Source organism: Pinus tabuliformis, chromosome 3_2, assembly GCF_031772625.1.
Source record: "Pinus tabuliformis cultivar Carrire ecotype Pingquan chromosome 3_2, CPIR1, whole genome shotgun sequence".
Classification (NCBI taxonomy): domain Eukaryota; kingdom Viridiplantae; phylum Streptophyta; class Pinopsida; order Pinales; family Pinaceae; genus Pinus; species Pinus tabuliformis.
In genome coordinates, this window is record NC_142302.1 from 566,355,610 (window position 1) to 566,367,760 (window position 12,151).

A 12,151-nucleotide genomic window follows, 5' to 3' on the forward strand; every position below is an offset into this window, starting at 1 on the left:
CAACATTAAATAAGCAAACCCAAAATATAAAACCTACTACACAATATTTACGCTATAAAATTAATTGCAATCACAATTCTATACAACAAACACACTATCACCATTTCAAGTCACCTCTAATACAAATATTCATAAATAAGAATTCACTCACATACACACACACACACACACATATCTAATTTCAAATAAAGAAACATACAAAGTACATGTTGAGATAAACAAACATGCAATATACAACCCACACAACATAATTTAAGAAATCTACATTATACATAAACATTCAAATTCATAATTCAGTACAACAAACACATGATTAAAATTTCAAATTACATACAAATATTCATAAATAAACATTCATACAATCATTCATGTATATATGCAATTTCAATAAAATAAACATATAAAATACAAGTTCAAATAAGCAAAACACACAATATACATACAGAAGAAAATAATCATTGTCAAAACCGCTCATATATAAGCAATTTCAAACAAGCAAACACACAATTCAAATAAACAAACTGTCAAAACCACTCACATATACATGCAATTCAACTAAACACAATTTTACACAATTTCAAATGAACAAAAAAAGATGGTACAAAATTTGAATTCAAAATATCAACACAAATACACATTTTGAAAACCACAACCATATATATACAATTTCAAATATGTAAATATGTATCCTACCATTCAGAATTTAACCAATGTAACAAGCTAAATTATATGTGTATAATCTTATCTAATTATATAAATATATAAACTAATACAATATAAAAAGCTTTAAAGGCAATGAAAACTGAATAGAAAAGGGCAAAAAAAAAAATTCCAATATGAAGGGCTTGTTAATTAGAAAGGCTTGTTAATTAGAAAGATATTTAGTGTTTTTCAATGCACTGTGGAAGATTTTATAATTTGTATTTGTGTAAAAGCTTTTAAACTTTTTTAAATGTAAGTGTGTTTTGGCTTAAATGCAATTGTGATAAGTGTTATAATATGAATGGATGATCATTGAATTGTAACATGACATGCTTCAAATATAAATGCTATAAAATAAATGTATCTTAAAAAATTGTTCTGTGATGCATATGAGTTTAAAGAAAATCAATCAACACAAACAAGAAATACTACACTAGTCAAAGAAGAATGGGGCCCCATCCTCCTTGAGCACTTGGAAGGGGTATTTTTAACCTCTTCCATAAAAAGTAACCTTATTAATAATTGTGTGCATAATTTTCTTACAATATTTGAGAAGAGAATAATATATAACTATATCAATATTTACTTTGGCCAAAACCCTTTCTGCAAAACTAGAAGGTAAAGTCCTTTATGTAAATAAATCTGCATGCAAAACCACATAAATATTAGAAAAACTAGAAGGTGAAGTCCTTAGTGTAAATAAATCTGCATGCAATACCACATAAGTATTAGAGAAAAATGTATATTTTTAACGAGATATATAAAAAATTATCAGTTTATTTTTTCATATAAAAGTAATAATCATTTATATGGCATATATAAATAATGAAAACAAAATTATCAATTTCTTTTTTATATAAAAATAATAATAATAATTTATATCGCATATATAGATAATGAAAACAAAATTATCAATTCTTTTTTATATAAGTAATAATAATTTATATCGCATATACGAAATAAACATACATTAAACTTACATTCCTTCGCACTTTTCGTAAATGTATTTGCTATAACCGTGATTTATGAGTCATTCCTAGAAACAACCATGCAATAATTTTCACGTCATAAATAAATAAACAAATATTGTTATTAATGAAATAATCCAAAAAATAATAAACATAATTTGAATAAAATATATATTATGAATTACGATTATATGTAATGATATAATTAATTTGAATTTTAAAATGTATGAGAGGCTTTTCTAGCAGCTATGTGAAAAATATAAAACAACAAAATTTTAAAATGTATGAGAGGTTTTCTAGCAGCTGTGTCAAAAATATAAAACAACAGATGTGAAAAATATAAAACAACAGATCTAGAGGGCCATTATGTGGCTTAAACTATCCTGGGAAAAAACAGTAGGAATGATAGAGGGACTAGCTAATACTAGACCAGACTTGGAGGGGGGCATTGAATCCCCAAAGAAGGGGAAGGTTGTAATGTAACTGATTCCAGGGGATTGAAGCTAAAAAGGGCTATACATATATAACAGAGAATTCCCAATTGATGCGAAAGAGCTGAGCTGGATTGGATTATTATTAATGTAAAAGTTGAATAAACCAGTGATGATAAGAAAAAAAGAGTAACTCACAGAACATAGCTATATGTATGTATTATTAAGTTTAATAAACGTGTCAAAAGAAAGGAAGGCTAACCGCAAGATGATAGAAGTGGGAAGTTGGTTCCATTAATGAGTTTGAGTAGTTAAGCTGAATCTGAATCGAGAGAGACATGCTTACAAAGGTGGATAGAAATGATATGGTTAAAATTATGGAGGAGGAAACAAAGCATTAAATGAAAAATTCATTGGTATGGTGGACACATCCATGGCTCGTAAAGGAGGAAAAAGAGCATTAAATTCATACCGGGTAATATAACTAAAGAGGAAATAGAGCCTTAAATGAAAAATTCATTCCATTTAATAGAGGTGGTATGGTGGACACATCTGAGGAGGAAACAGAGGCTTAAATCCATGGCTCATAAAATTATTGAATAGGAAATAGAGCCTTAAATCCATGTCTAATACACTCGACAAAAGGGTACAATTATTGAGGATAAGATCCTTAAATCCATGCATGTGCACTCGACATAAGGGTAAAATTATTGAGGAAAATAAAGCCTTAAATCCGTGGCTGATGCTTAAAACAATACACAACTAACAAGTTATACCAAAACGGGAAAAAACAACAACCAAACCACAGGTTAAAGGAGCAAAGAACACAAGACACGACCATGGGCCAAACTAATAAATAAAAAGAGGTGTTATACAGGGAAATTACAAACTAATCAAATCCAAATAATACAGAGCCAGTGATGCTTGAATTCCTAGGGGAAAAGATACACTGTTCAAGCTAGAGCGTAAGACATGCGTGCAACGGCTAATTGAAGCAATGAAAAAAAAATAGGATTTATTGAGGAGGAAGTACAGCCTTAAATTCAAAATAAAAATGGCTAAAGCGCCTAGTTTAAACTAATAAAAAAGACACAAATACCTGGAATTGGGATTTCATTCGATTTTGTTTCTTTAGCTAGATAGACTAGGCTTGGAACAACAACCACTTATTTTCTTCTTTCATTTATTTCCCTGCAACACCAGCCCTTCATTTTTACAATGCACCCAACAGAAACACAAGGTTATGAAATGGAATTAGCTCTCGCAAAGGTGAACATAATAGACACTGAAATGAAATTAAATAGAATTGAATTAAACCTAGAGTTGCATTCCGGACTACTGTCGGAAGCAGCTCGCATGTGTATATAAATATCAAGTTATACGCCCCCGGCATACCGAATATTCTGACGACTCCACTCGCTAACTGCACGCCAGTGAAGAATCCCATGTGACCAGTGTTGGATCGAGATTCGAACCCTAAACATTGAGTACCGTCGACATAAAGCTTCCCAACAGACAAGCCAGTCCGCTCAACAGCATGGTGGAGACGAGCATCGCCCTTCTTCCGAATTTGTCGAGCATAGCTGCCATGAGGGCGTAGGTAGGTATTTCTGTGATTGCATTGAGGAAAACACACACATATAAATTAGTACTCAGATTTACCATGTTCAGGCTTAATCCATAATACCCTGCACCACATACGAATCATAATACCCTACACCACATACAAATCAGATGAACCCTATTAAAACCATCCTCATACACGTCACGGGCGACTTGAATACGTCCACGAGGCTTCCCGATGGTTCCTCAGGCTCTGCAGGAGTGTGCTCGTCCCCGTCCAATGCCAACGATACTCCCGCCGACAGAGATTTCTGTTCTTGGCCGCAATCGATCTCATGACTTTCATGGCATCTTCCAGCCCGCCCTTGACGAGGTACCATCGGGGGGACTCTGATACAAATGGCAGAATGAAAAGGCAATACAAGGCCGAAGGAATCGAAGCGACTATGTACAGATATCTCTAGCTACCAGAAAAGTAGGAGAGAGCTGGAAGCAGAGCTATGCCGAGGGAAAAGAAATACAAAGTCAACATGCGAATTCGTCCTCTCTTACACGGCCCGACAGGTTCAGTTGCCAAAACGAAGGACGATAGTCGAACGCCGCCAATGCTAATTCCCTTCAATAAACGGAGAATCAAATAAACCCAGAAATTGGGCGAGAAGGCCGTCAAGAAACTGAGGATGGTGTTGCAAATACAGACCAAACTCAGCACTCCCTTCCCTCCCAGCAAAGAATCCGACAATTTCCCAAATATCCCTACACCCGCATCAGTAAATAAACATCAAGATCCAATAACTGTAAATTCTTAAAGATCTAGCGGCAGCAAAATGCATATGAAGCTTCAGAGGTAAAATTATCAAAATTACCGATCAAGCACCCGATGAAAAACGCGGACTGCAGAACCCCAACTTTATATTTCTGATCACAAACGAGACCCATTCAGAAATCATTGAAACTCCGCTCCCTCCGTCCCAGCCCCATGACGCCCGATCCATGGAACACACAGATCCCGTGGAACTACAGGATTCGAACCCATGCTTCATGGAAAGGAAATCGTCAAAGGGTTTCTCTATGTTGCAGTGCCAGTTGGGCTCATAGTCTGCAAAAATCATGACCATTGTATGAAAGACCTCCAGAGTCCATGCGAGACTGTAGAGCACAAAATGCTTGAGCTGCCATCGTCTGAATTCTCCCGTCCATTTTTGAATTGAGAGTTCATTATTTATTGGCTTTTTAAATTTCAATTCTTACTTTTCACCTTTTTGGAAAAGGATGGGTTGATGCTTTTGGTTTTTTTAAATTTCTATTCTTGTGCTTTCTATTTTTGAAAAAAGATGTCAAGTATATGTTTTTGCTGTCAGGTTCATGCTTTTTCCATCCACGTTGGGCCAATTCTTTTCTTGTGAGGTTCATTTTGTTGCCATGCTTTTTCCGAAGGGAAATATCAAACACACATCTTGTCAACACGGCTTCAATTTATATTTTTTATTTATTTATTTGCACTTTATAATTGAGTGTTCATTTAATTTTTATTTTAAAATTTTATTTATTTTTGGGATGTTTGTAGTAGTGTGTTGAAAGGCTTTAGGATTGAAGAGTTTGATGGATATATTATGTTATTTGTTTTTTATTTTATTTAATACTTGTTATATGAAATTTATTGTATATTAATATTATTTTTTATTTAAAATTGCAAAGCAATATGTATTTAGGGTAAGTGTCTTGACAAATTTGTAAAAACCAATTTTAATAAGTTTTAAAAAGGGCAAGTGGAAAATTGTGTGCGTGCGAATCTTTACAATGAGGAGTGTCCTCCTTGATATATAAGAATATGGGAATTAGTGTAGCCATATAAATGAAATGGCTAGCAAACTCAAATGAACATCAAAACACTCACCTCTCGATATATTTCACAGAGCCAAGCCAAAAAAAATCATGAACATCTCAAAACTGATAATTAAATTTGTATTTAAAACTCATACTTAATTTGTGTTTTTCATAAAAAATTTCTATTTATTACTGGAGTAGGATTCTTGTCCATTTTACTTTTCTAGGAAATAAACTTACTAAGGGCTTTTAGAAATGTAACTGAATATTGTTTATCAACCCTAATGTAGTTGGATTTGAGATCAAATTACATACAGATATTTGTAAATAAACATTCATACAACCATTCACGTATATATGCAGTTTCAATAAAATAAACATACAAAATACAAGTTTAAATAAGCAAACACAGAATATACAATTTCGTGTCCAAATACAAAAGAAAATAATCATTGTCAAAACCACTCATATATAAGCAATTTCAAACGAGCAAACACACACTTCAACTAAACACACCGTCAAAACAAGTGAAATATACATATAATTCAAGTAAACACAAGCTTACACAATTTGAATTCAAAATATCAAACATAAATACATAAAACATTTGCAAAACCACAAACATATATATACAAATTCAAATAATGTTACATGCAATTCAAGTAAACACAAGCTTAGACAATTTTAATTCAAAATATCAAACATAAATACATAAAACATTTGCAAAATCACAAACATATATATACAAATTCAAATAATGTTATCACTCTCAATATTTAGAGTTATCATATTTCTAGTGAATTAATTAATTCCCTAACACTTTCTAGAAAATGGATTCACAAATATCTACTCATTAGCAACTAATGATACAAAAAAACCTAACCTCAACAAAATAAATAAAAATTGGTATGATATAGTCAAACAATATTCGCAGTAAAGAAATTCAGAAAGGTAAGAGATACCTTTTTCCTTCTCTATCCCTAGAACTGTAAATAAACTTCATTTCGAATACCAAGTTTGAAGGTTAATAAAAAAAGGGTGTGACAATCTAAAAAAGTTCCAAAATATATTAAGTTCACGAAGACTAACTCAAATATATTTTACTAAAATCTAGTACTCCTCTGGGTTGTTTGAAACACAATGAAAATTAAAAGTGGTACCATAAGTAACGCATACCTAGATATCTGTTTTTCTTAGTTTTGAATTTTCCATCATGCATAGCCAAAGTGCTGAATATGTAACCATTTCTAGTATTGCGAAATTTTCATGAAAACTAAGTTAAGTATTTTGTGGTGAAAATTTCTACTCTTCAGGCCAATAAAAATTAAAATAAGTACCATAATGTAAGACATGCTAAGGTGATTTTTTTTATTACTTTTGTGGCAATTTCAAACAACTAAAAATTAAAATAAGTAGCATAATGTAAGACATACTAAGGTGGATCTTATTTGTTAGTTTTCACTTGTTTTGAATTTCCCATTGAGCATAGATGAAGGGCTAAGCACGAAATATAATTTCTTCTATTTCAAAGAACAAAATATTTTGCTCTTGTTTTGAAAAAAGAGCATATCTTCTGAGGAAAACCACACAATAATAAAAAAGAACCTAAAAGAAGAAAAGAAAGAATGCATCTAAAGATGCTAACAACTAATTGTGAAAACACCACAAAAAGATATGCTCTTGTTGAGACAACAAGGAAGAACATTTTATCATAATGCAACACATTACTCATTTTATCATAATGCTTCGATGCAACACATTAACTCATTTAATCATAATGCTTCAATGCAACACATTAACTCATTTTATGAGTTAATAAACCAATGATAGATAAATAAAAAGTAACTCACATAGTATTACGTATTGAAATTGATTTTAGAGGATTGGAGTGAAAGATCGCTATATATAACGGAGAATCCCAATTGACGCGAAAGAGCTGAGTTGATTTCGATTATTTTTAATTTAAAATTGAATAAACCAATGATAGATAAATAAAGAGCAACTCACACAGTAGTACGTATTATTAATTTGAAAACCTATATTACATATATAACTGAGAATTGCGAGTTGACGCGAAAGAGCTGAGCATGATTGGATTATTATTAATTTAAAAGTTGAAGAAGCCGGTGATTCACTGATAAGAAAGAGTCACAGCCTCTGCCTTATATCCATGGAAGATGCACAAGACGGCACAAGGATAATAGATATTATTAAGAAGGAAACAGAGGCCTAAATCATGCACACGGCACGAGGGAAATAGAAATTACCGAGGAGGAAATAAAGGCTGATGCACACATCAAAAGGAAAATAGAAATTACTACGGAGGAAATGGAAGCTTATATCCATGGCTGATGCACAAGGGTAATAGAAATTATTGTGGATGAAAGAGAGGTTTAAATCCATGGCTGATGTAGAAGAATAAAATTATTGAGGAAGAAACAGAGGCTTAAATCCATGGTCGATGCACTATTGGTTAAACTAATAAAAAAAAAAGGTATAAATCCATGGTCGATGCACTATTGGTTAAACTAATAAAAAAAAAAGTTATAGAAGAAAACCACAAACTAAACTAATACACAAAACATTAAACCCAAATACAAAGCTGTGGGAAGTCATTAAAAACCTAGTCCCAATGGTGCTTGAATTCGTACACAGGGGATTGGCGCAAGGAAGTAAATATTAAATGTAATAAAAATTATTGAGGAGGAGGAAGCAGAGCCTTAAAAATTGCTAAAGCACCATGTTTAAACATGGCCATCTCTACATACGTGAAATTGGGATTCCATTTCTTTAGCGAGGTACGCTTTGAACAGTAGCAATGTCAACTACCTCTTTCATTCATTTCCCTGCAACGTCAGCCCGCCCTTCATTCTAATAGCACCAAACATTTTACAAGGCAATGAAATGGAATTAGTTCAGCAAACTAGAGTAGAGATGAACATAAATACTTAAATTAAATAAAATTTGATTCATACCATTTCTGAGAGAATACAAGGCCGAAGGAATCAAAGCGACTATCTCCAGCCGCCAGAAAAGTAGGAGAGAGCTGGAAGCAGAGCTATGCCGAGGGAAAAGAAATACAAAGTCGACATGCCAAGACGACAGCCCAACGCCGCCAGTGCTAATTCCCGTCAATAAAAGGAGAATCAAATAAACCCAGAAATTGGGCGAGAATGTCGTCAAGAAACCGAAGATGGCGTTGCAAACCAACCACTCCTTCCCTCCCAGCGAAGAATCAGACAATTGCCCAAATATCCCTGCACCGGCATCAGTAAATAAACATCAAGATCCAATAACAGTAACCAAGCAAATTCTTAACAATTAGTTGAAATTCTTAATGATCTAGCGGCAGCAAAGTGCATATAAAGCTTCGGAGGTAAAATTATCAAAATTACCGATCAAACACGCGATGAAAAACACGGACTGCAGAAGCCCAACTTTATATTTCTGATCACAAACGAGACCCATTCAGAAACCGTCGAAACTCCGCTCCCTCCGTCCATGGAACACACAGATCCCGTGGAACTGCAGGATTCGAACCCGTGCTTCATGGAAAGGAAATCGTCAAAGGGTTTCTCTATGTTGCAGTGCCGGTATAGATCATGACCATCGTCTGAAAGGCCTCGAGAGTCCATTGTAGAGCACAAAATGCTTGAGCTGCCATCGTCCGAATTCTCCCGTCCATTTTTGAATTGAGAGTTCATTATTTTTAGGTTCTTTTAAATTTCAATTCTGGCTTTTCTCTTTTTGGAAAAGGATGGGTTGTTTTTTTTTTTTTTTTTTTAATTTCTATTTTTGTGCTTTTTATTTTTGAAAAAAGATGCCACGTAAATGTTTTTGTTTCCATTCTTGTGCTTTCTATTTTTGAAAAAAGATGCCACCTAAATGTTTTTGCTGCCACGTTCATGCGGGAAATATCAAACGCAGATATTTATTACATTCAGATTTATTTATTTACCTTTTCTATTTACTTTTTTATTCCGGGTAAACAGTAAATCATTTTAAAATACACATTAACTCTAATATAATTATTTATAATTTAAATTTTTATCCACAAAAAAAAATATAACAGAAAATACCTCATGGATAACCATGCCGAATTCTTAATTCTTATTGCAAAATGACGTCAGTTTCATTATTACTTCATATTTATCTTCACTTTCTATCCCACACTCTCAAAACTAAAACCACAAGCTAGTAAAATAAATCAAAATATAAAACAAATGAAGAAGAAAAAACAAGCAGACACTTGGCAAGCATAGCCATACTTGACACACAAGAAAAGAAAAAACTAAACAAAAAGATACTCAGATCTGAAAACCCAAAAATCTCCTCGACGCTGCTGACCGCTCATTGTCATGCCTGTTCATGCAATCATACATACAACCACTCCTATTCCACACATGTCCGGCCGCTCAGCGCGTGTCAAAGATCAAATATACAGGCGCTCCTGTAAGTAGCTGCATATCACAAAATTGATTTCTTAAGTTTTTCAAATCCGCTTGAAACCGTTAGGCTTTTAGCTTTTCGATTTTGTTGTGGTTAAAAGGTTAGTAATTTTTATTTTTAGTAAGATTCACCTGCTAACGATCTCCTTCTTAGTATATTTTTTATTTTTAGAAAGGATCGCCGTGTTCTTTATTCTATGGCCGCTTTTTTTCGTAGTTTTTTTCTGTGGTGGGCACGTCGGCATGTGGATAACTGGCCATTAGCCTATAATGATTACGTCATAAGTCGTTAGTTACAGCTTAACTGACACGCGTTCGTGAGAATCCCATGGGTCTGAAGTAATCGATTCCGGTAGTCGGAAAAACGAAACTAGGTTTGAAGTAAATCGATTCCAGTGGTCCTCACTCCTGCCCGTTGGGGGGTGTAAATGGCATCATAACCCATATAAACGGCAATTTTTAAAGCCCATGCACTAAGCCAATTATTGGCACCTTTACATATGAAAGATATTATCCGAAGCACCGGTGGTTCACTGTCATTAATACAGGTAGTGCGTTTCGCTTCAAAGTAATTAATGCTGTCAGTGTGCTTCGATGTCGTAAATACGGGGTGGATTTGAAATATGCATTTATGCGATATTCATTTGAATTTTGAAAACACCCGCCCTAACTCTAGCTAATTGAATTTCAAATTTGAGAATGGTTGAATCAGTTTCATCCACGGAGTTTGAGGTTTGTTACGATGCCGCCATCGGATACTTTGGTTTATTTTGAATTTTTTCTCTTCCTCCAAATGTTGAGTTGGTTTGGCTTTTATGTAAGTATATAGATATGCCATGGCAGGCCGATATGGATTCCTCTGTACACAGGATGAAATTAAATATAATGGTAGATTACAGATTGAACGATTTTGGTAAATTCTTTGTTATCTGTTATTGAGTTCTTGACATTACCACTCAGGTCTTCATTCCAATCTGTAAGTTAACTACAATGCAACTTGAAATTGTAACCTTTTCAGGTTGGTATTTTGGTAAATTCTTTGTTATTTGTTATTGGGTTCTTTATCATTCGGGTAAAATTTCAGAGACACTGTCTCCAACGGAAAATTTCAAAGGTCTTTCTTAATGGATATTACCACTTCTTGCAATTCAATAGTCAAGAGTGGCGATTCCTTGCACTCGTCATTCAGCATCAGCTTACGGGAGTTGGAGCAAACCACACAGAACCTTGGACGCACCTGAAACTGTTGTTATAATAGCAATAAGTGCACTCGCTGTGTGAAATAATATGATGTTCAAACCATGAAACTCAACCTTGCGATGCACATGCAATGAGAAATATGCATATGTTGCATCGCAATGAGAAATATGCATATGTTCAAATATGTATACACAATATGTATCTACATGTTCATTCAGATGGTTTCTCAACATTTCTTTGAAATATTATTGATTTCCATTTACTAATTCTCTCCTAAATTGACTTGGATGTCACCATTGAATTACCAAATGGGTCCCAGTGCAGCCGTTCGTTCTTCTTCAGCGGCTTGCATGCAATTCCCCGCATTACAGTTCAACGAACTTTAAAACATGAACATTTTTAAGTGCGTGCCGATAACTATGGAGACGACAAATACTATGCCAGAAATAGAGCATGGGTTTTCAATAACCGTAATATATACGAGACGGGAAGTCTTGACTTACTGGAAATAATAGGATTGGTTTTATTTAGGGGAATGCTTTTAACAACAAAATCAAAGATATGAGTTTACCTGATTTTTTATTAAAAATTATATTTATTGACAAAAGATTATAAAATTTAACTTCGACGATCATTCATGGTTGTATTGTGTACTCATTCATGGTTATATCGTTGAACTGAATTAATTTAGGTTAAATTGTATTGGTTTGTGATTTTATATATAGGATTAAAATTTTATATTAATATAAATTATATGATTTTTTTTATAGATAAGGTTGAGAGTACTTGAAATGGTTAGGAGTGGGATATTATTTGGGTAATTTGTAAATCAATGACAATGTTATTTGAAATTATAACTCTTTTAAGGTTACTATTCTTATAAGATAGAATGTTCTCAAGTTTGTAGTGATAAATTACATCAAAAGTACATGGATAAATTATGTACAAACATTTTATTAATTCCTATATTTTCTTATAACTTTATGGATGGATCAGATTTTGGCTTATTTTT

The 12,151-nt window shown here is 33.3% G+C and overlaps 1 pseudogene; it reads right to left on the minus strand.

The window, feature by feature from the left end:
* Positions 1–3,314: 3,314 nt before the first annotated feature.
* LOC149181769 (organic cation/carnitine transporter 4-like) lies at positions 3,315–9,195 on the minus strand (annotated as a pseudogene).
* Positions 9,196–12,151: the final 2,956 nt, after the last annotated feature.